The following is a 21,033-nucleotide window of genomic DNA, read 5'->3' on the forward strand; positions in this document are numbered from 1 at the left end:
CCTAGCACCACACGAGAGGCTCTCTTAGCTCCCTGTTGTACCTCGTGAGAAATCTGATACTGGCGCCACAGCTGGAGAAAACCCACGAGACGCCCCCGTCATCGCAAGATGAGGGCCTTTTTTCCTGCATGGCCAGGAAAACAATCCCGAGTCATCTCTCCAAACTCCATAGGAGGCTTCACTCCCTTAACGCCACGCAGTGGGCTCCAAGAGATACCCGTCGCGACTTGACAGGAGAGCGTGACCCACCTTTTTTTCCCCTCAAGACGAGGCCTGACTCTCCGGGTGAGTCGAGAATGCAACCCTGAGGTCCCTGTCGGCCCAGTAGTGGAACAATAGGTCCTGGACACAAGCGTAGATGATGTCTATTTTGCCCTGCAGTGACTGGAGAGCAATCCCCAGTTCTAACTCGCAACTCGAATGGAATACTGGATTTTCCTGGCGCCACACAAGAGGCTCCCTAAGATCCCCGTGGTACTTCATGAGACACCCCACACTGGCGCCGCAGCTCGAGAAAACCCACGAGATGCCACCGTCATCTCGAGATGAGGGCCTTCTTTTCCTGCATGGCCTGGAGTCCAATCCCGAGTCCTCTCTCCAAACTCCACAGGAGGCTTGACTCCCTTTAGTACACACAGTGGGCTCCAAGAGATACCCATCGCGACTCGAGACGAGAGCAGAATTCTTTGCTTACCCTCGAGGTGAGAACTGACTCCCCAGATGAGTCTGGAATGCAAACCCGAGATCCCTGTCGCCCCTGGAGAGCAACATTAGATCCTGGACACAAGCCTAGATTAGGTCTCTTTTGCCCTGCAGTGACTCTAGCGCAATCCCCAGCTCCCCCTCGCAACCCGAATGGAAGATTGGATTTCAAGGCCAACAAGAGGAAGCCTAAATTCCCGGTCATAACTCGAGAATCCCGCCGCATCTTGAGCAAAACCACGTGGTTCTCCCGTCATCGTAAGATGAGGCCCTTGCCCGCTACAGCGTTTCAAAAGATGTCCCAGGTTCCGTCTTGAAATGCGAAACGGTACTTGGCACCCTTGATGCGACCCCAAAAGTCCCCCAACACGCCGGTCTCACTCAAGGGGAACACCGAGGTTCCCGGCACCACTTCATTTAAGCCCCTTCTCCCCTCCTGATCGTGACCGGTGGGTCGATTCCCCTGCTTTGTCTGCAAGGGGGCCCGACCTTCCCTGCACAACTCAGGATGAGGCCGGTCTCATGGGGAAATTCGATACGTAGCTTTGTGGGTGGTGCCGCTTGCTGAAAGACTCCAATTTCCCGGTCCGCTCTTGATAAGAATCCGATGCTCGGACACCTCTTGGAAGGCAGCCTTGAGTATGAAGGTACAACACGAAGGGGCACTAACACACCTGTGCATCATCCGGAAAAACGGGCAGGCTACATACACAGCTCGACAAGTGGCCTGTCACCTCGAGAACAACTCGAGAGGCAAGAGGAGTCCCATCCTCCAGAAAAGACGAGGCCTGACTCTCCTGTAGCAACATGCAGGGACCTTGCGATCTGAGTCAGAAATGGAGAGGAACACTGAGGTTCCTGCTTCAACTCGAGATGAGTCCCTCTTACATTCCACCAAATGCGGAGGAGTCTCGAGAGGCCCCTCCAAACTGCACAGTATCCCTGACTTCTCAGAGGCACTCTGAGAAGCTCCCTGAGGTCGCAGGCACAAGTCAAGGGAACCCTGGGTTTTATGCAGTGACCCGAGAAAGACCTCGAGAGTCCTTCTTCAACCCGTCTTGAGGCCCGATTACCCTACCATGACTCGAGAGCAATGACGAGCTCCCCCTAGCCATCTCATGGGGACCTGACTTCCCTGGCGCCACACGAGAGGCTCCCTGAGCTCCCTCTCGTACCTCGTCAGAAACCCGGCACTAGCGCGGCAGTCTAGAAAACCCACGAGACGCCGCCGTCATTGCGAGATGAGGGCCTTCTTTTCCTGCATGGCCTGGAGAGGAATCCCGAGTCCTCTATCCAAACACCACAGGAGGCTTGACTCCCTTTAGGGCACACAGTGGGCTCCAAGAGATACCCATCGCGACCCAAAAGGACAGCAGAGTTCTTTGCTTCCCCTTGAGATGAGGCCTGATTCCCCGGGTGAGTCTGGTATGCAAGCCCGAGATCCCTGTCGCCCCTAGGGACGAACATTAAGTCCTGGACAAAAGCCTAGATGAGGTCTATTTTGCCCTGCAGTGACTCGAGGGCAATCCCCAGCTCTCCCTTGAAACTCGAATGGAAGATAGGACTTCCCTGGGCCAACACATGAGGAAGACTGTATTCCCTGTCAAAACTCGAGAATCCCGCCACAACTCGAGAAACGCCACCTGGTTCCCCCGTCATCGCAAGATGAGGCCCTTGCCCCCTACAGCGTCTCAAGAGAAGTCCCACGTTCCGTCTTGCAGTGCGAAACGGTATTGGCACCCTTGATGCGACCTCAAAAGTTCCTCGCCACACCAGTCTGACTCAAGGTGAACACCGAGGTTCCCAGCACCACTACATCTGGGCCCCTTCTCCCCTCCTGATTGCGACAGGAGGGTCGATTCCCCTGTTTTGTCTTGAAGGGGTTCCCGCCTTTCCCGGTGCATCTCAGGATGAGGCCGGTCTCACGAGGATATTCGAGACATAGCCTCGTGGATGGTGACATATGCCGAAAGACCCCGATTTCCCGGTCCGCTCTTGATAAGATCCCAATGCCCGGACACCTCTTTGAAGATAACCCTTTTGATGAAGGCACAACACGAAGGGGCACTGACACCCCCGGGTATCGTCCACAGACAACCGCAGGTACCACACACAGCTCGAGAAGTGACCTGTCACCCCGTGAACAACTGGAGAGGCAAGCAGAGTTCCATTCCTCCACACAAGACGAGGCCTGACTCTCCTGTTCCAACTCTGCAGCGAAACTGCGATCCGAGTCAGATCTGGCCCAGGAGAAGTCAGGAGAGGAAACATGAGTTTCCTGCCTCCACTCGAGATGAGGCCCTCTTCCATTGCACCGAACCCAGTGGAGTCCCGAGAGGCCCCTCCCAACTGCACAGTATCCCTGACTTCTCAGAGGCACCCTTAGACCTTCCTGAGATCACCGGCACAAGTCGAGGGAACCAAGGGTTTCCTGCCCCAACCCATAAAAGACCTCGAGAGTCTTTCTTCAACGCGTCTTGAGGTGCGATGCCCCTACCATGACTCGAGAGCAATGACGCGCTCCCCCTAGCCACGCGCATAGAAACCTGACTTCCCTGGCGCCACAGTAGAGGCTCCCTGAGCTCCCCATTATACCTCGTGAGCAACACCACACTGGAGCCGCAGCTCGAGAATACCCACGAGACACCCCAGTCCTCACAAGATGAGGGCCTTCTTTTGCTGTATGGCCTGGAGAGCAATCCTGAGTCCTCTCTCCAAACTCCACAGGAGGCTTGACTCATTTTAGGCCACACAGTGAGCTCCAAGATATACCCGTCGCAACTTCACAGGAGAGCAGTGTCCTTGGCTTCCCCTCGAGACGAGACCTGATTCCCCGGGTGAGTCGAGAATGCAATGCCGAGATAGCTGTCGCGCCAGCAGAGGAACATTAGGTCCTGGACAAAAGCCTAGATGAGCTCTATTTGGCCCTGCAGTGTTTCGAGAGCAATCCCCAGTTCTAACTCGCAATTCGAATGAAAACTGGACTTCCCTGGGCCAGTTGAAGAGGAAGCCTGAATTCCCCGTCGTCACTCGACAATCCCGCCGCAACTCGAGAAAAAACACGTGGTTCCAACGTCTTCGCAAGATGAGGCCCTTGCCCACTACGGCGTCTCAAGGGAAGTCCATTGTTCCGCCCTGAAGTGCGAAAGGGTACCTGAAACAGTTCGTGAGAACCCCAAAAGTTCCCCGACACCCCGGGTTCCCTCGAAGTGAACACCGAGAGTCCCGGCACCGCTTCATCCGAGCCCCTTCTCCCCTCCTGATCACGACAGGAGAGTCGATTCCCCTGCGTGGTCCGGAAGGGGTTCTCGGCCCTCCCGGCGCACCTCAGGATGAGGCCGGTCTCACGAGGAAATTCGAGACGAGCCACGTGGGTGGTGCCACATGCCGAACGCCCCCGATTCCCCGGTCCGCTCTTGAGAAGGACCCGAGGCCCGGACCCCTCTTCGAAGGCAACCCTGTGGGTGCAGGCACAACACGAAGAGGCACTGACACCGCCGTGCATCGTCCGCAAAGACCCGCGGGTTCCACACACAGCTCGACGAGGGGCCTGAGTCCCCCTGAACAACTCGAGAGGCAAGCGGGGTTTCCTTCCTCAGACAAGACGAGGCCTGACTCTCCTGTCCCAACTCTGCAGGGACCCTGCGGTCGGAGTCCGAAACGGAGAGGAAGCCTGAGGTGCCTGCCTCCCCTCTAGGTGAGGCCCTCTTCCGTTGCGCCAGACCCAGCGGAGTCCCGAGAGGCCCTGACAACTCCACAGGATCCCTCACCTCTCAGAGGCACCCTGGGAAGTTCCCTAAGGTCCATGGCAGAAGGCGAGCGAAACGAGGGTTTCCCGCCGCCCCCCGAGAAAGACCTCGAGAGTCCTTCTTCAACGCGTCTCGAGGCCCTAGTCCCCTCCCGTGACTCGAGAGCCATGAGGCGCTCCCCCTCGCCACGCGCATGGAGACCTGACTTCCCTGGCGCCGCACGAAAGGCTCCCTGAGATCCTCGTCGTGCCTCGGGAGAAAACCCCCACGGGCGCCGCAGCTCGAGGAAACCCCTGAGACGCCCCCGTCCTCGCGAGCTGAGGGCCTTCTGTTCCTGCATGGCCTGGAGAGCAATCCCGGGTCCTCTCTCCAAATGGAAGAGGAGGCTGGACTCCCTTGAAGCCGCTCAGGGGGCTCCAAGAGATCCGGGTCGCGATTCAAGGGGAGAGCGGAGTCCTTGGCTTCCCCTCGAGACGAGCCCTGACTCCCCGGGGTAACCTGGAATGCAACCCGGAGATCCCTGCCTTCCCTGGAGAGGAATATTAGGTCCCGGACACATGCCTAGGTGAGGTGTCTTGGGCCCTGCAGTGACTCGAGCGCAACCCCCAGCTTTCCCTCGCAACTCGAGGGGAAGATTGGGCTTCGCAGGGCCAACCCAAGAGGAAGCCTGAGATCCCTGTCGTAACTCAAGAATCCGCCGCAACTCGAGAAAAACCACGTGGTTCCCACGTCTTCGCAAGATGACGCCCTTGCCCGCGACGGCGTCTGAAGGGAAGTCCCCTGTTCCGCCCTGAAGGGCGAAACAGTCCCTGACAGCCTTCATGCGACCCCCTTAAGTTCCTCGACACGCCGGGTTCCCTCGAGGGTAACACCGAGGGTTCTGGCCCCACTTCATCTGAGCCCCTTCTCCCCTCCTGATGGCGACAGGAGAGTCGATCCCCCTGCGTTGTCTGGAAGGCTCCCCGGCCTTCCCGGCATACCTCAGGATGTAGCCGGCCTCACTAGGAAATTTGAGACTAGCCCCGTGGGTGGTCCCACATGCCGAAAGACCCCGATTTCCCTGTCCGCTCTTGAAAAGAACCCGAGGCCCGGACACCTCTTCGAAGGCAACCCAGTGGGTGAAGGCACAACACGAAGGGGCACTGTCACCGTCGTGCATTGTCCGGAAACACCCGCAGGTTCCACACACAGCTGAACAAGGGGCCTGAGACCCCATGAACACCTCGACAGGCAAGCGGAGTTCCCTTCCTCAGACAAGACGATTCCTGACTCTCCTGTCCCAACTCTGCAGGGACCCTGCGGTCGGAGTCCGAAACGGAGAGGAAGCCTGAGGTTCCTGCCTTCCCTGGAGATGAGGCCCTCTTCCATTGCGCCAAACCCAGCATAGTCCTGAGAGGCCCCTCCAACTCCACAGCATCCCTCATCTGTCAGAAGCACACTGGGAAGTTCCCTAAGGTCACCGGTAAACTTTTATTGCACAAGGTCCACATGAAAAGGCCCACGCAGCAGGACAGCCACAGATTCTGTCTGCCATTAAAGGGCAGTAAGGTGCCCTCCCCCCTTCATTGCTGCCTCGGCGGCCACCAGGGTGCAATTCGCGTACCATTCCCTTTCCCATCCTAGCAGGTGCTCCAGGGCCCGCTGGCCTACAAAGTGCCAGAAGCAGGGCTGGGCCAGCCGGCCAGAATTCAGGGTTCTGTTCCTTGGACTTCCAGCGGACACTAGGCTGCTTGGGAAAACCGCGCAGACTCTGAGGTTTTTCAGCAGAGGGGTGGAGTGGTAAAGGCCTTGACCCCAAAGACGAGGCCTTCCTGCGACCGCCAGGTTGGGGAGCTCTGAGACTGTGCCAACACAGGGCGGAATACATGGTTCCCTGCTCCACGCAGTCCCCGTTCCCTTACCTGTGTTCCGCACCCCTCCGCTGTGGCCAATGGATGCCGATCCTTGGGGATCCAGGAGTTCACGAAATGGGCATTCCCAGCCGCAATGGCGACCCCCAACAGCACATCTGGAAAGCCCTCCCCCACCCCCGCCAGGAGCCGACCTCCGCTGCGAACGGACCCCCACCCCGCCCCGCGCCGCCAGGTTTTGCCCCGGCCCTCCTGGGCTCCCGGCGGGTTCCCAGCCACATTGGCGACCCCCGGGAGCACAACAGGGACCGACCCCCCACCCACAGCGAGCGGAATCTCGACCTGTGCAGCCCAGGTTTACCCCACCCTGGCTGCGCTCCCGGCGTGTTTCCAGCCGCAGTGGCCATCTCCGAGAGCACAACTGGGAAGCCCTCCCCTACCCCCGCCAGGAGCCGACACCCGCCCTGTGCCGCCCGGGTTCGCCCCGCCCCTGCCGCGCTCCAGGGGCGCTGCCCACCTTCACCAGCGGCTCTCGGTGAGCCCCGTCCCCACGCCCGGTTCCAGGAGAGGCTCTCGGACCTCGCTGCTGCCGCCAGGTCAAACATGAGGACAATACATACACCCCACAGAGACAATCCAAGCTGTCTATGATTTAGGGAGAAAACGAGGACTACAGAAAGGCAAGATGACCTGACCTAGGAGGGCCATGATATTCTATAGAACCAGACAAAGTTGGTTACCAAGGAAACTTTTTTCCTTGGAACCCGGAAAGCTGGTTCTTTGCATATGCAATGACCAACAATTAGCTTGTTACCCAAGCCTGCCTTACTGCCACCCCCATCCCCCCACTCCCCAGAAGACTGGCTCAAAGAAATATTTTAAATCTCAGGCGGAAACCTGGAAGATGTCTTGTCTGTCTGTTTGGATTAAGGTATGTGTCAGTGTGAGCCTTGTGTTTTTTGATAATATTGCTCAAGTTCTGTGTTCTGATTTCAATGGTCTCAAGACAAGCTAGCCCTTCCAAATCAAACTGCTGGAAATACAAGAAAACATTGACCTAAATGAATGTCAGAGTCCCGTGAACTGCGAACTAGTCAATATTAAATATCTAGTATTTTTGGTTTTGCTCCTCCATTATAGACATGTCTAGGAGTCAACAACATTAAGCACAACATGTTCATAGTGCCTAGGTTTCTTTTGAGGTAAAAATTGCTCTATTGTTATATCTGTCACAAGCTTGTCAGCAAGAAACTACCTGGAAACGACAACAACAAAAGTAAAAAATGTAAATGTGATATGAGCTTTTAGACAAACTCTTTACAATAATTATACTCTAAAATATCTGCCTCTCATAGTCTTGATTGAAGGCAGAGGAGAAGGGGATGACAGAGGATACGATGGTTGTATGGCATCACTGACTCGATGGACATGAGTTTGAGCAAGCCCCTGGAGTTGGTGACGGACACGGAAGCCTAGCGTCCTTCAGGCCACGGGGTCCCAAAGAGTCAGACACGACTGAGCAACTGAACTGAACTGAACTAACAAACGTTTCTCCAGGTGTTTTGGTTACCCGAGTTTCTATCCTTGTGACGACAGTGTATTGAATAGCTAGGTCATTTCCAAATAAATGAAAGTTCTGAAACATTCAGGACTTGAAAGGACCTCCCTTTTACACAGAAACAAAAGAGATTTTTGACTCTCCATGAATAGTGTCTGGCACCATCCTGACATGTTAAATGTAAGAAAGCAATTGTTTTGTTTTGTTTTGTTCTGTTCTTGGGGGTGGGGGGAGGGGGGCGGGCTATAGACAATGCCAATATAAAAGTCAGTTCTTGGTTGCTGAAGGGAAATGTATGTCTTGTTATATCAAGAAAGTATGTGGAATGCAATGGCACTTGAGGAAGGAAAACGAAGTAGTTCTGTCTTACAGGTGGCAGTTTCAGGATGGGAGAAGCAAAGGAATGGGTACAGAATGGGATAAGGAGGTTGTAGGGAAAGTGGACCCCCAGAAAAGAGTTCTGTGCCTAGCACAAGTTTTCTTGAGATGTCGAACTGCCTTTGCTAATGGAGTTTAAGTTTCTTTACCTCTTAAGTGATCTCTTCTAGGTTGACCTAGAACAGAAATCTTTGGTTAGCTTTGGCTAAGTGGAGAAGTAGTGTTTCACGGTGACATATGTGATCCTTCCTGACTGTTTGCAGCCCTTATGATATCGATGCCTTGTTTCTGCTGCTGCTGCCGCCGCCGCTGCTGCTAAGTCGTTTCAGTCGTGTCCGACTCTGTGCGACCCCATAGACGGCAGCCCACCAGGCCCCGCAGTCCCTGGGGTTCTCTAGGCAAGAACACTGGAGTGGGTTGCCATTTCCTCCTCCCATGCATGAAAGTGAAAAGTGAACGTGAAGTCGCTCAGTGGTGTCCGACTCTTAACCACCCCATGGACTGCAGCCTACCAGGCTCCTCCATCCATGGGATTTTCCACACAAGAGTACTGGAGTGGGGTGCCATTGCCTTCTCCCATATCTATGCACAAGCCTGCCTAAATAATTGACTTCTAGCTAGCTTTGGGATGCCAATGACCATCCACCCTTACCAGGCAACAGAGAAGAGAAAAACACTTACCACAGGAGGTCCTGGTAAGGAACAAGGAACTAACAAACTCCCGCCAACCAGGATTCGGCAGAGGTCAACAAGAGGTCAGTAAGAAATGGAAGACTGCAGTCCAGAAGTCCTAGCAACTTCCATCTTGCAGCAGAGACCCAGCATAGTCAAAACGAATTCAATGTTGCAAAAAATAAGTAAACAAATAAAGGACAGAAGTTCTTTGAACACATGACTGAGATTAGGGGTGAGGCAGTACATGTATGGTGCCCGGAAAATCTTAAAGTATGAGAAAGGAAAGAAATTAAAGACAACTATCAAGCTGTCCAAACTGATAAAAACGAAAGATTACACGGTTTTTTCTGTATATATTAGCAGATAATAATCTGAAAAGGAATTAAAAAAAATTCCCTTTCAATAATGTCAACATGAATACAACACTTTGCCATGGATGTAACGAGGATGACAAGACTGGCACACTGGAAATTATACACCCTGGCTGAAAACTATCCTGAATACATGGACAGATATTCCATAACAATGGAAAGACTTAAGATGGCAATACCATGGAATGCATCTTCAATCTGAAATGAAGATTTGATATGATTTGATCGCTCAGAGCTTTTGTGTCATCAATTGTTATTAAAGTATAAATGAGATAGAGAAAGCTGCTGACTTAGACTTGAGGCGGGGTGTACGCCCTGCTGGTCTCTAGCCAGATATTCTACAGGCACTAGCAGTCAGCTAAGGAAAGAAAGGCACTGTCTCAGGGAATGGCACCAGGCCCCTCCCCCACGACATGCCTTGAGGTCACATTGGCAGCAGGTGAGTCATCCCGGGCCAAAAACTGATTGACATGAATCTTGAAGAAAGGCAGTATTCCAGGCAAATATATCATTTCCTTAACATAGATTAGGAGAACAAGGTACGAGGAAAATATACTGTTTTGTTCAAGTCGCTTCTGAGCCTACTGGGGGAACCGACCTGAAGCCAGAGTCCAGCGGATATACATAGGATATTTACATCGCTTAAGACAAACATTTCCTCAGGAACAAATGCATTGCTTAGCTCAAGGTTTGTCTGCGAAATTCTTACACATCAGGAGATGGCTCCGAGCTGGGTTTCTACACACAAGAACATGAATGCAAAGGACAAGCCTGCACAGCCCATCTGCCCCCCTTCCCCACAGCCAGCAGCATTTCCAAGTGACCTCCTAAGGCCTTCCCCAAAATACAGGGGCACCTCTGGGTTTCCTGTTTCCCTCACTTCGAACACTTTTCTTAAAAAAAAAAAAATCCTGCACACTTCTTGATAGAATGCCACAGTGCAAGGAAAACAGGCCTTCAATACTTAAACCTCCCTGTGCCAAACACTTGGGGCTTGGTTTTGTTTTGTTTTGTTTTTTAATTACACCACCACATAATTTAAACTTTTTACAATTTCTAATTATTCAGTACCAAAACACCAAACTTTTATTGCACAAGGTCCCCATGAAAAGGCCCACGCATCAGGACAGCCACAGATTCTGCCATGAAAGGGCAGCAAGGTGCCCTCCCCACTTCTTTGATGCCTGGGCGGCCACCAGGGTTTGAAATCCATGCACCCTACTAACTTTCTAGGGTGCAATTCGCGGACCCTTCCCTTTCTCATCCTAGCAGGTGCTCCAGGGCCCGCTGGCCTACAAAGTGCCAGAAGCAGGGCTGGGCCAGTCGGCCAGAGTTCAGGGTTCTGTCCCTTGGACTTCCAGGGGACACTAGGCTGCTTGGGAAAACCGTGCAGACTGAGATTTTTCAACAAAGGGGTGGAGCGGTAAAGGCCTTGACACCAAGGGCAAGGCCTTTCTGCGACCGCCAGGTTGGGGAGCTCCAAGAATGTGCCAACAGAGGGCGGAATACGTGGTTCCCTGCTCCAAGCAGTCCCAGTTCCCTGACCTGTAGCCCGCAGCCCTCCACTGCACCCACTAGATGTGGATCCTTGGGGACACAGGAGCGTAGGAAATGGGCGTTCCTAGCCGCAGTGTCGACCCCCGAGAGCACAACTGGGACCAACCCCCCACCCACAGCCATCGAAATCTCGACCCGCGCAGCCCAGGTTTACCCCGCCCCGGGTGCGCTCCCGGCGCATTTCCAGCCGCAGTGGCCACCACCGAGAGCACAACTGGGAAGCCCTCCCCTACCCCCGCCAGGAGCCGAACCCCGCCCCGCGCCACCCGGGTTCACCCCGCCCCTGCCGCACTCCCAGCGCGTTTCCAGCTGCAGTGGGGACCCCCGAGAGCACAACTGTTACCGCCCCCCACCCCCTCCCGACCGGAACCCCGACCCGCGCCGCCCGGGATCGCCCCACCCCTGGCGCGCTCCCGGCGCGTTTCCCACTTCCACCAGGGGCTCCCGGTGAGCCCCGTCCCCACGCCCGGTTCCAGGAGAGGCTCTCGGACCTCGCTTCTGCCGCCAGGTCAAACACAAGGACAATACATCCACCCCACAGAGACAATCCAAGCTGTCTATGATTTAGGGATAAAACGAGGACTACAAAAAGGAAAGATGTCCTGACCTAGGAGGGCCATGAGAGTCTATAGATCCAAACAAAATTGGGTACCAAGGAAACTTTTTTCCTTGGAACCCGGAAAGCTGGTTCTTTGCATATGCAATGACCAACAATTAGCTTGTTACCCAAGCCTGCCTCGCTGCCACCCCCACTCCCCCCCCCAACACCACCACTTCCCAGGAAAACGGCTCAAAGAAATATTTTAAATCTCAGGCGGAAAACTGGAAGATGTCTTGTCTGTCTGTCTGGATTAAGGTATATGTCAGTGTGAGCCTTGTGTTTTTTGATAATATTGCTCAAGTTCTGAGTTCTGATTTCAATGGTCTCAAGACAAGGCAGCCCTTCCAAATCAAACTGCTGGAAATACAAGAAAACATTGACCTAAATGAATGTCAGAGTCCCGTGAACTGGGAACTAGTCAATATGAAATATCTAGTATTTTTGGTTTTGCTCCTCCACTATAGACATGTCTAAGAGTCAACAACATTAAGCACAACATGTTCATAGTGCCTAGGTTTCTTTTGAGGTAAAAATTGCTCTATTGTTATATGTGTCACAAGCTTGTCAGCAAGAAAGTACCTGGAAACAGCAACAACCAATGTAAAATATGTAAATGTGATATGAGCTTTTAGATAAACTCTTAACAATAATTATACTCTAAAATATCTGCCTCTCATAGTCTTGATTGAAGGCAGAGGAGAAGGGGATGACAGAGGATAAGATGGTTGGATGGCATCACTGACTCGATGGACATGAGTTTGAGCAAGCCCCTGGAGTTGGTGATGGACACGGAAGCCTGGCGTTCTGCAGGCCACGGGGTCCCAAAGAGTCAGACTCGACTGAGCAACTGAACTGAACTGAACTTACAATCGTTCCTCCAGGTGTTTTGGTTACCTGAGTTTCTATCCTGGTGCTAAACTAAGTGACGACAGTGTATTGAATAGCTAGGTCACTTCCAAATAAATGAAACTTCTTAAACATTCACGACTTGAAAGGACCTCCCTTTTACACAGAAACAAAAGAGATTTTTGACTCTGCATGAATAGTGACTGGCACCATCCGAACATATTAAATGTAAGAAAGCAATTTTTTTGTTTTGTTTTGTTTTGTTCTGTTCTTGCAGGAAGCGGGGTGGGCGCTATTATCACTGATAGGTATGCTCACCAATCTATCAAATGCCAATATAAGAGTCAGTTCTTGGTTGCTGAAGGGAAATGTATGACTTGTTATTACAAGAATGTATGGAATGCAATCACACTTTAAGAAGGAAAACGAAGTAGTTCTGTCTTACAGGTGGCATTTTCAGGATGGGAGAAGCAAAGGAATGGGTACAGAATGGGATAAGGAGGTTGTAGGGAAAGTAGGCCCCCAGAAAAGAGTTTTGTGCCTAGCACAAGTTTTCTTGAGATGTTGAACTGCCTTTGCTAATGGAGTTTCAGTTTCTTTACCTCTTAAGTGATCTCTTCTAGGTTGACCTAGAACAGAAATCTTTTGTTAGCTTTGGCTAAGAGGAGAAGTATTGTTTCACGATGACATATGTGATCCCACCTGACTGTTCTCATCCCCTTTGATATCTATGCACTGCTGCTGCTGCTGCTGCAGCTGCTAAGTGGTTCAGTTGAGGCCGACCCTGTGCCACGCCATAGATGGCAGCCCACCAGGCCCCGCAGTCTCTGGGGTTCTCTAGGCAAGAACACTGGAGTGGGTTGCCATTTCCTCCTCCTATGCATGAAAGTGAAAAGTGAAAATGAAGTCGCTCAGTGGTGTCCGACTCTTAGCCACCCCATGGACTGCAGCCTACCAGGCTCCTCCGTCCTTGGGATTTTCCAGGAGTGGGGTGCCATTGCCTTCTCCCATATCTATGCACAAGCCTGCCTAAATAATTGACTTCTAGCCAACTTTGGGATGCCCATGACCACCCACCCTTGCCAGGCAACAGAGAAGAGAAAAACACTTACCACAGGAGGTTCTGATAAGGAACAAGGAACTAACAAGCTCCCACCTACCAGGATTCTGCAGAGGTCAACAAGAGGTCAGCAAGAGATGAGAGACTGCAGTCCAGAGGTCCTAGCTACTTCCATCTAGCAACAAACACCCAGCATAGTCAAAACGATTTCAATGTTAAAGAATAAATAAATAAATAAATAAAAGGACAGAAGTTCTTTGAACACATGTCTGAATTTAGGGGTGAGGCATTACATATGTGTCCCAGGATAATCTTAAAGTGTCAGAAAGTAAATAAATTAAAGACAACTATCAAGCTGTCCAAACTGATAAAAATGAATGATTACACAGTTTTATCTGTATACATTAGCAGATAATAATCTGAAAAGGAATTTTAAAAAATTCCCTTTCAATAATATCAACATGAATAAAACACTTTGCCATGGATGTAACGAGGATGACAAGACTGGTACACTGGAAATTATACACACTGGCTGAAAACTATCCTGAATACATGGACAGATATTCCATAACGATGGAAAGACTTAAGATGGCAATACCATGGAATGCATCTTCAATCTGAAATGAAGATTTGATATGATTTGATCGCTCAGAGCTTTTGTGCCATCAACTGTTATTAAAGTATGAAAGAGATAGAGAAAGCTGCTGACTTAGACTCAAGGCGGGGTGGGGGGGGTAGTAAGAGTACCCCCTGCTGGTCTTTAGCCAGATATTCTACAGGCACTAGCAGTCAGCTAAGGAAAGAAAGGAACTGTTTCAGGGAATGGCACCAGGCCCCTCCCCCACGACATGCATTGAGATAATATTGGCAGCAGGTGAGTCATCCCGGGCCAAAACTTGATTGACATGAATCTTGAAGAAAGGCAGTATTGCAGGCAAATATATCATTTCCTTAACATAGATAAGGAGAACAAGCTAGAAGGAAAACATGCTGTTTTGTTCAAATCGCTTCTGAGCCTTTTGGGGGAACCGACCTGAAGCCAGAGTCTAGCGGAAATACATAGGATATTTACATCGCTTAAGACAAACATTTTCTTAGGAAAAAATGCATTGCTTAGCTCAAGGTTTGTCTGCGAAATTCTTACACATCAGGAGATGGCTCCGAGCTGGGTTTCCACACACAAGAACATCCATGCAAAGGACAAGCCTGCACAGCCCATCTGCCCCCCTCCCGCACAGCCAGCAGCATTTCCAAGTGACCTCCTAAGGCCTTCCCCAAAATACAGGGGCACCTCTGGGTTTCCTGTTTCCCTCACTTCGAACACTTTTCTTAAAAAAAAAAAATCCTGCACACTTCTTGATAGAATGCCACAGTGCAAGGAATACAGTCCTTCAATATTTAAACCTCCATTTGCAAAACACTTGGAGCTTGGTTTTGTTTTGTTTTGTTTTTTAATTACACCACCACATAATTTAAAGCTTTTACACGTTCTAATTATTCAGTTCCAAAACACCAAACTTTTATTGCACAGGGTCCTCATGAAAAGGCCCACGCAGCTGGACAACCACAGATTCTGCCATGAAAGGGCAGCAAGGTGCCCTCCCCACTTCTTTGCTGCCTGGGCGGCCACCAGGGTTTGAAATCCATGCACCCTACTAAGTTTCTAGGGTGCAATCCGTGGACCCTTCCCTTTCCCATCCCAGCAGGTGCTCAAGGGCCCGCTGGCTTACAAAGTGCCAGAAGAGGGCTGGGCCAGCCGGCCAGAGTTCAGTGTTCTGTCCCTTGGACTTCCAGCGGACACTAGGCTGCTTGAAAAAACCGCGCAGACTCTGAGATTTTTCAGCAGAGGGGTGGAGCGGTAAAGGCCTTGACCCCAAAGGCAAGGCCTTTCTGCGACCGCCAGGTTGGGGAGCTCCGAGAATGTGCCAACAGACGGCGGAATACTTGGTTCCCTGCTCCACGCAGTCCCAGTTCCCTTACCTGTGGTCCGCAGCCCTCCGCTGCACCCACGGGATGGCGATCCTTGGGGACCCAGGAGCGGACGAAATGGGCGTTCCCAGCCGCAGTTGCAACCCCCGAGAGCGCAACTGGGAACCCCTCCCCATCCCCCCCGTGAGCCGACCCCGCCCCGCTCCGCCAGGGTTAGCCCCGCCCCTGCCGCGCTCCCTGCGCGTTCCCAGCCGCAGTGGCGACCCTGGGAGCACAACTGGGACCGACCCCCACCTAAAGCCATCTGAATCTCGACCCCCGCAGCCCGGGTTTACCCAGTCCCGGGTGCGCTCCCGGCGAGTTTTCAGCCTCAGTGTCCACCTCTGAGAGCACAACTGGGAAGCCCGCCCCCACCCCCGCCAGAAGCCGACCCCCGCCCCACGCCGCCGACGTTCGCCCCGCCCCTGCACGGTCCAGGTACCTTCCCAGCTTCTAGCGTTCACGCCCGGGTAGGAGCAGGATGCAGGAGTATGGGAGATGTGTCTGGAGCCTGACAGCCTCAGCTCCGCTCTGGCCTGCCCTTTGGACCTAGGAGCCAGGCCAACTTGCAGAGGGCTTAGGGCCCCATTGTATGCAAACTACCAAGGCCTACCGCAAGGAGAGCTCTGTCCGAGGGAAGGGAAGTGCCCCAGGCTGCGTTCCCAAGCTGTTGCTTGGCAATGCAGACTCAGCGGTAAACGGAGGGAATCAGGCTCTCTGTAGCCGCAGCTTCACACACAGGTGTGTCTCCGTAGGAATCAAGAAAGATCCTGACAGGGTGAGGTTCATTAGACCTATACTAAAGAGCAAAGGCTTGTCCATGTGGTCTTGCCTTCCCCTGTGCCTTTGGGTCTCCAGGCTCGGCCCCAGCTCCGTGGAAACAACCCCTGAGAAAATATCTTCAAGATCCACTTTTCCCAGTGTCTGGGAACCGGGGTTCGTAGGAGGAGAGAAAAGCAAGCCTCCATCGGGAACAAAAATGCAGCCCACCTGCCTGTGTTTTGAAGCCTCTATTTGGAAGGAATGGGTTAGCTTCTCCTAAAGGAGACCTCCAGATCTGCTCAGAAGTTGGTAATTCCAGAGGCAGGGTACTGGTTCCTGACTGCCCTTTGCTAGCCTTGCAAAGATATTCCTAGATTCTAGAGTTATTTTCCATGAAGGAGCAGGCTTCGGGAATGTGTCAGACGGGACTGGCTCCTTATTGACCTCAGCTCAGCTATTGCCTTTCCATTCAAACTAGGGCAAGGCCCTACTTTATGAAGGGTAAGGGTCTTCTTCTTTGCAAACTGCCAAGGGCTACAGCAATGAGACCTCTGTCAAGGTGAGGGAAGCCTAAGAGGATAGATTCTCAAGCAGGTGCTTTGCCACAAAGCATCAGCACCCCACGGAGAGAATCAAGCTCCCTGAGCACCAATGTTGGGAGTGTAGCTTCACACACAGAGTTGTCTCTATAGGAGCCAAGAATGTTCCTGAGAGATTAGGTTCACTAAACCTCTCCTACAGAGCATAGACCTGTCAATGTGGTTTTGCCTTCCCCTGTGAGTTGGGTCCTCGATGTCCGCCACACCTCCGGGGAAACTGTCCCTGAGAAAAGATCTCCAGGTACCGCTTCGCCGAGGCTGGGAAATGCTGTTCACAGGAAGTAAGGCAAGCGAATCTCCTGCAGAGTAAAAGAGGCCTTACAGTCCCTGGAGGAGCAGGCTGCCAGAGTGTGTGAAACCTGACTGTTGCCTTACTGGCCTCAGCTCCGCCATTGCCTGTTCATCCGAGCTAGCACCCAGGCCTACTTGGAAAAGCGTTTGGGTGCACATTTCTACAAAGTGCCAAGGGCTACAGCAGTGAGAATTCTCTCAGTGGTAAGGGAGAGCATTTTATGGATTCTCAAGCTGTTTTCTGAATGACAGCGTCAAAATGAACAGAGAGAATCAGGCTCTCTGTGCCCCTATGTTAGGTATGCAGCTTCACACACAGAGGTGTCTCTATAGGAGCCAAGAATGCTCCTGAGAGATGAGGTTCACTAGAGGTCTGCTACAGAGCATAGACCTGTCCATGTGGTCTTGCCTTCCCCTGTGCCTTTGGGCCCCGGGCTCGGCCCCAGCTCCGTGGAAACAAGCCCTGAGAAAATATCTTCAAGATACGCTTTTCCCAGAGGCTGGGAACTGGAGTTCATAGGAGGAGAGAAAAGCAAGCCTCCTTCGGGCACGAAATGCAGCCAACCTGCCTGTGTTTTGAAGCCTCTATTTGGAAGGAATGGGTTAGCTTCTCCTAAAGGAGACCTCCAGATCTGCTCAGAAGTCGGTAATTCCAGAGGCAGGGTGCTGGTTCCTGACTGCCCTTTGCCAGCCTTGCAAAGACATTCCAAGATTCTAGAGTTATATTCCATGAAGGAGCAGGCTTCGGGAATGTGTCAGAGGGGACTGGCTCCTTATTGGCCTCAGCTCAGCTATTGCCTTTCCATTCAAACTAGGACAAGGGCCTAGTTTATGAAGTGTAAGGGTCTTCTTCTTTGAAACTGCCAAGGGCTACAGCAATGAGACCTCTGTCAAGGCGAGGGAAGCCTAAGAGGACGGATTCTCAAGCAGGTGCTTTGCTACAAAGCATCAGCACCCCACGGAGAGAACCAAGATCCCTGTTCACCAATGTTGGGAGTGTAGCTTCACACACAGAGTTGTCACTATAGGAGCCAAGAATGTTCCTGAGAGATTAGGTTCACTAAACCTCTCCTACAGAGCATAGACCTGTCCATGTGGTTTTTCCTTCCCCTGTGAGTTGGGTCCCCGAGGTCCACCACACCTCCGGGGAAACTGTCCCTGAGAAAAGATCTCCAGGAACGGCTTCGCTGAGGCTGGGAAACGCTGTTCACAGGAAGTAAGGCAAGCGAATCTCCTGCAGAGAAAAAGAGGCCTTACTGTCCCTGGAGGAGCAGGCTGCCAGAGTGTGTGAAACCTGACTGTTGCCTTGCTGGCCTCAGTTCCACCATTGCCTGTTCCTCCGAACTAGGACCCAGGCCTATTTGGAGAAGCGTTTGGGTGCGGATTTCTACAAAATGCCAAGGGCTACAGCAGTGAGAATTCTCTCAGCGGTCAGGGAGAGCATTTTATGGATTCTCAAGCTGTTTTCTGAACGACAGGGTCAAAATGAACTGAGAAAATCAGGCTCTCTGTGCCCCTATGTTAAGTACGCAGCTTCACACACAGAAGTGTCTCTATAGGATCCAAGAATGTTCCTGAGAGATGAGGTTCACTAGAAGTCTGCTACAGAGCATAGACCTGTCCATATGGTTTTGCCTTGCCCTGTGAGTTGGGTCCCTGAGGTCCGCCCCAGCTCAGGGGAAGGAGCCCCTGAGAAAAGATCTCCAGGGACCGCTATTCCCCCAGGCTGGCAAACGCAGTTCACAGGAGGTAACACAAGCGAGCCTCCTGCAAGGCACAACAGGCCTTAGTGTCCCTGGACGATCAGGCTGCAAGAGTGTGTGAGACCTGACTGGTGCCTTACTGGCCTCAGCTCCGCCATTGCATGTTCCTCCGAACTAGGACCCAGGCCTACTAGGAGAAGGGTTTGGGTATGGATTTCTAAATACTGCCAAGGGGTATAGCAATGAGAACTGTGTCACGGGTAAGGAAGAGCATTGTATGGATTTTCAAGCTGTTGTTTGAACGACAGCTTCAAAGCTGCAAGAGAGAATCAGACTCTGTGTCTCCATGTTCGGTACACAGCTTCACAGACAGGGGTGTCTCCATAGGAAACAAGAACGTTCCTGACAGAGTGAGGTTCACTAGAGCTCTCCTAGAGAGCAAAGACTTGTCCATGTGGTTTTTCTTCCCCTGTGCGTTTGGGGCTCCAGGCTCGGCCCCAGCTCCGTGGAAACAACCCCTGAGAAAAGATCTTCAAGATCCGCTTTTCCCAGAGGCTGGGATGTGGGGTTCATAGGAGGCGGGAAAAGCAGGCCTCATTCAGAGAGCAAGAGGCAGCCAAGCGGCCTGCGTTTGGAAGCCTCTATTTGGAAGAATGGGTTAGCTTCCCCTAAGGGAGACCTCCAGATCTGTTCAGAAGTCGGTAATTCCAGAGGCAGTGTGCAGGGTCCTGACTGCCCTTTGCCAGCCTTGCAAAGACATTCCTAGATTCTACAGTTATCTTCCTGAAGAAGCAGGCTTTGGGAATATGTCAGACTTGACTGGCGCCTTATTGGCCTCAGCTCAGCTATTGCCTTTCCATTCAAAGTAGGACAAGGCCCTACTTTATGAAGGGTAAGGGTCTTCTTCTTTCCAAACTGCCGAGGGCTACAGCAATGAGACCTCCGTAAATGCGAGGGAAGCATAAGCGGATGGATTATCAGGAAGGTTCTTTGCCACCAAGCATCAGCACCCCACGGAGAGAATCAGGCTCCCTTTGCCCCTATGTGGGGTGTGTAGATTCACACACAGTGGTGTCTCTACAGGAGCCAAGAATGTTCCTGAGAGATGAGGCTCACAAGAGCTCTCCTACAGAGTGCTCACCTGTACATGTGGTTTCGCCTTCCCCTGTGAGTTGGGTGCCCGAGGTCCACCCCAGCTCCGAGAAAACAGCCTCTGAGAAAAGATCTCCAGGAACCGCTTTTCGCCCAGGCTGGGAAAAGCTGTTCACAGGAAGTAAGGCAAGTGAGCCTCCTGCAGAGAAAAAGAAGCCTTACTGTCCCTGGAGGAGCAGGCTGCCAGAGTGTGTGAAAACTGACTGGTGCCATACTGGTCTTAGCTCCGCCATTGCTTGTTCCTCCGAACTGGGACTCAGGCCTACTTGGAGAAGGGTTTAGGTGCAGATTTCTACAAACTGCCAAGGGCTACTGCAATGAGAACTCTCTCAGAGGTAAGGGCGAGAATTGTATGGATTCTCAAGCTGTTTTCTGAACGACAGCATTAAACCTGCACAGAGAGAATCAGGCTCTTTGCCGCCATGTTGGGTACGCAGTTTCACACACAGAGGTGTCCGCATAGGAGCCAAGAACGTTCGTCAAAGACTGAGGTTCACTAGAGCTCTCTTAGAGAGCAAAGACTTGTTCATGTGGTTTTGCCTTCCCCTGTATGTGTGGGTCTCTGGGCACAACCCCAGCTCCGTGGAAACAACCCCTGAGCAAAGATCTCCAAGATCTGCTTTTCCCCCATGCTGGGAACCAGGGATCATAGGAGGCAGGAAAAGCAAGCCTCCTTCAGGCAAGAAGAGGCAGCCAACTAGCCTGTGTTTGGAAGCCTCTATTTGCAAGGAATGGGTTAGCTTCTCCAGAAGGAGACCTCCAGATCTGCTCAGAAGATAGAAATTCCAGAGGCAGGGTCGAGGTTCCTGACTGCCCTTTGCCAGCCTTGCAAAGACATTCCTAGATTCTAGCAATATTTTCCATGAAGGAGCAGGCATCGGGAATATGTCACAGTTGACGGGTGCCTTACTGGCCTCAGCTCAGCTATTGCCTTTCCTTTCAAACTAGGATCAGGGCCTACTTGGTGAAGGGTAAGTGTCTACTTCTTTCCCAACTGCCAAGAGACACAGCAATGAGACCTCTGTCAAGGCGAGGGAAGCGTAAGCGGATGGATTCTCAAACAGGTGCTTTGCCACAAAGCATCAGCACCCCACGGAGTGAATCAGGCTCCCTGTGCCCCTATGTTCGGTGTGTAGCTTTACACACAGAGGTGTCTCTGTACGAGCCAAGAATGTTCCTAAGAGATGAGACACACTAACGTCTCCTACAGA

Source organism: Bubalus kerabau, chromosome 8 (genome assembly GCF_029407905.1).
Source record: "Bubalus kerabau isolate K-KA32 ecotype Philippines breed swamp buffalo chromosome 8, PCC_UOA_SB_1v2, whole genome shotgun sequence".
Taxonomy (NCBI): domain Eukaryota; kingdom Metazoa; phylum Chordata; class Mammalia; order Artiodactyla; family Bovidae; genus Bubalus; species Bubalus kerabau.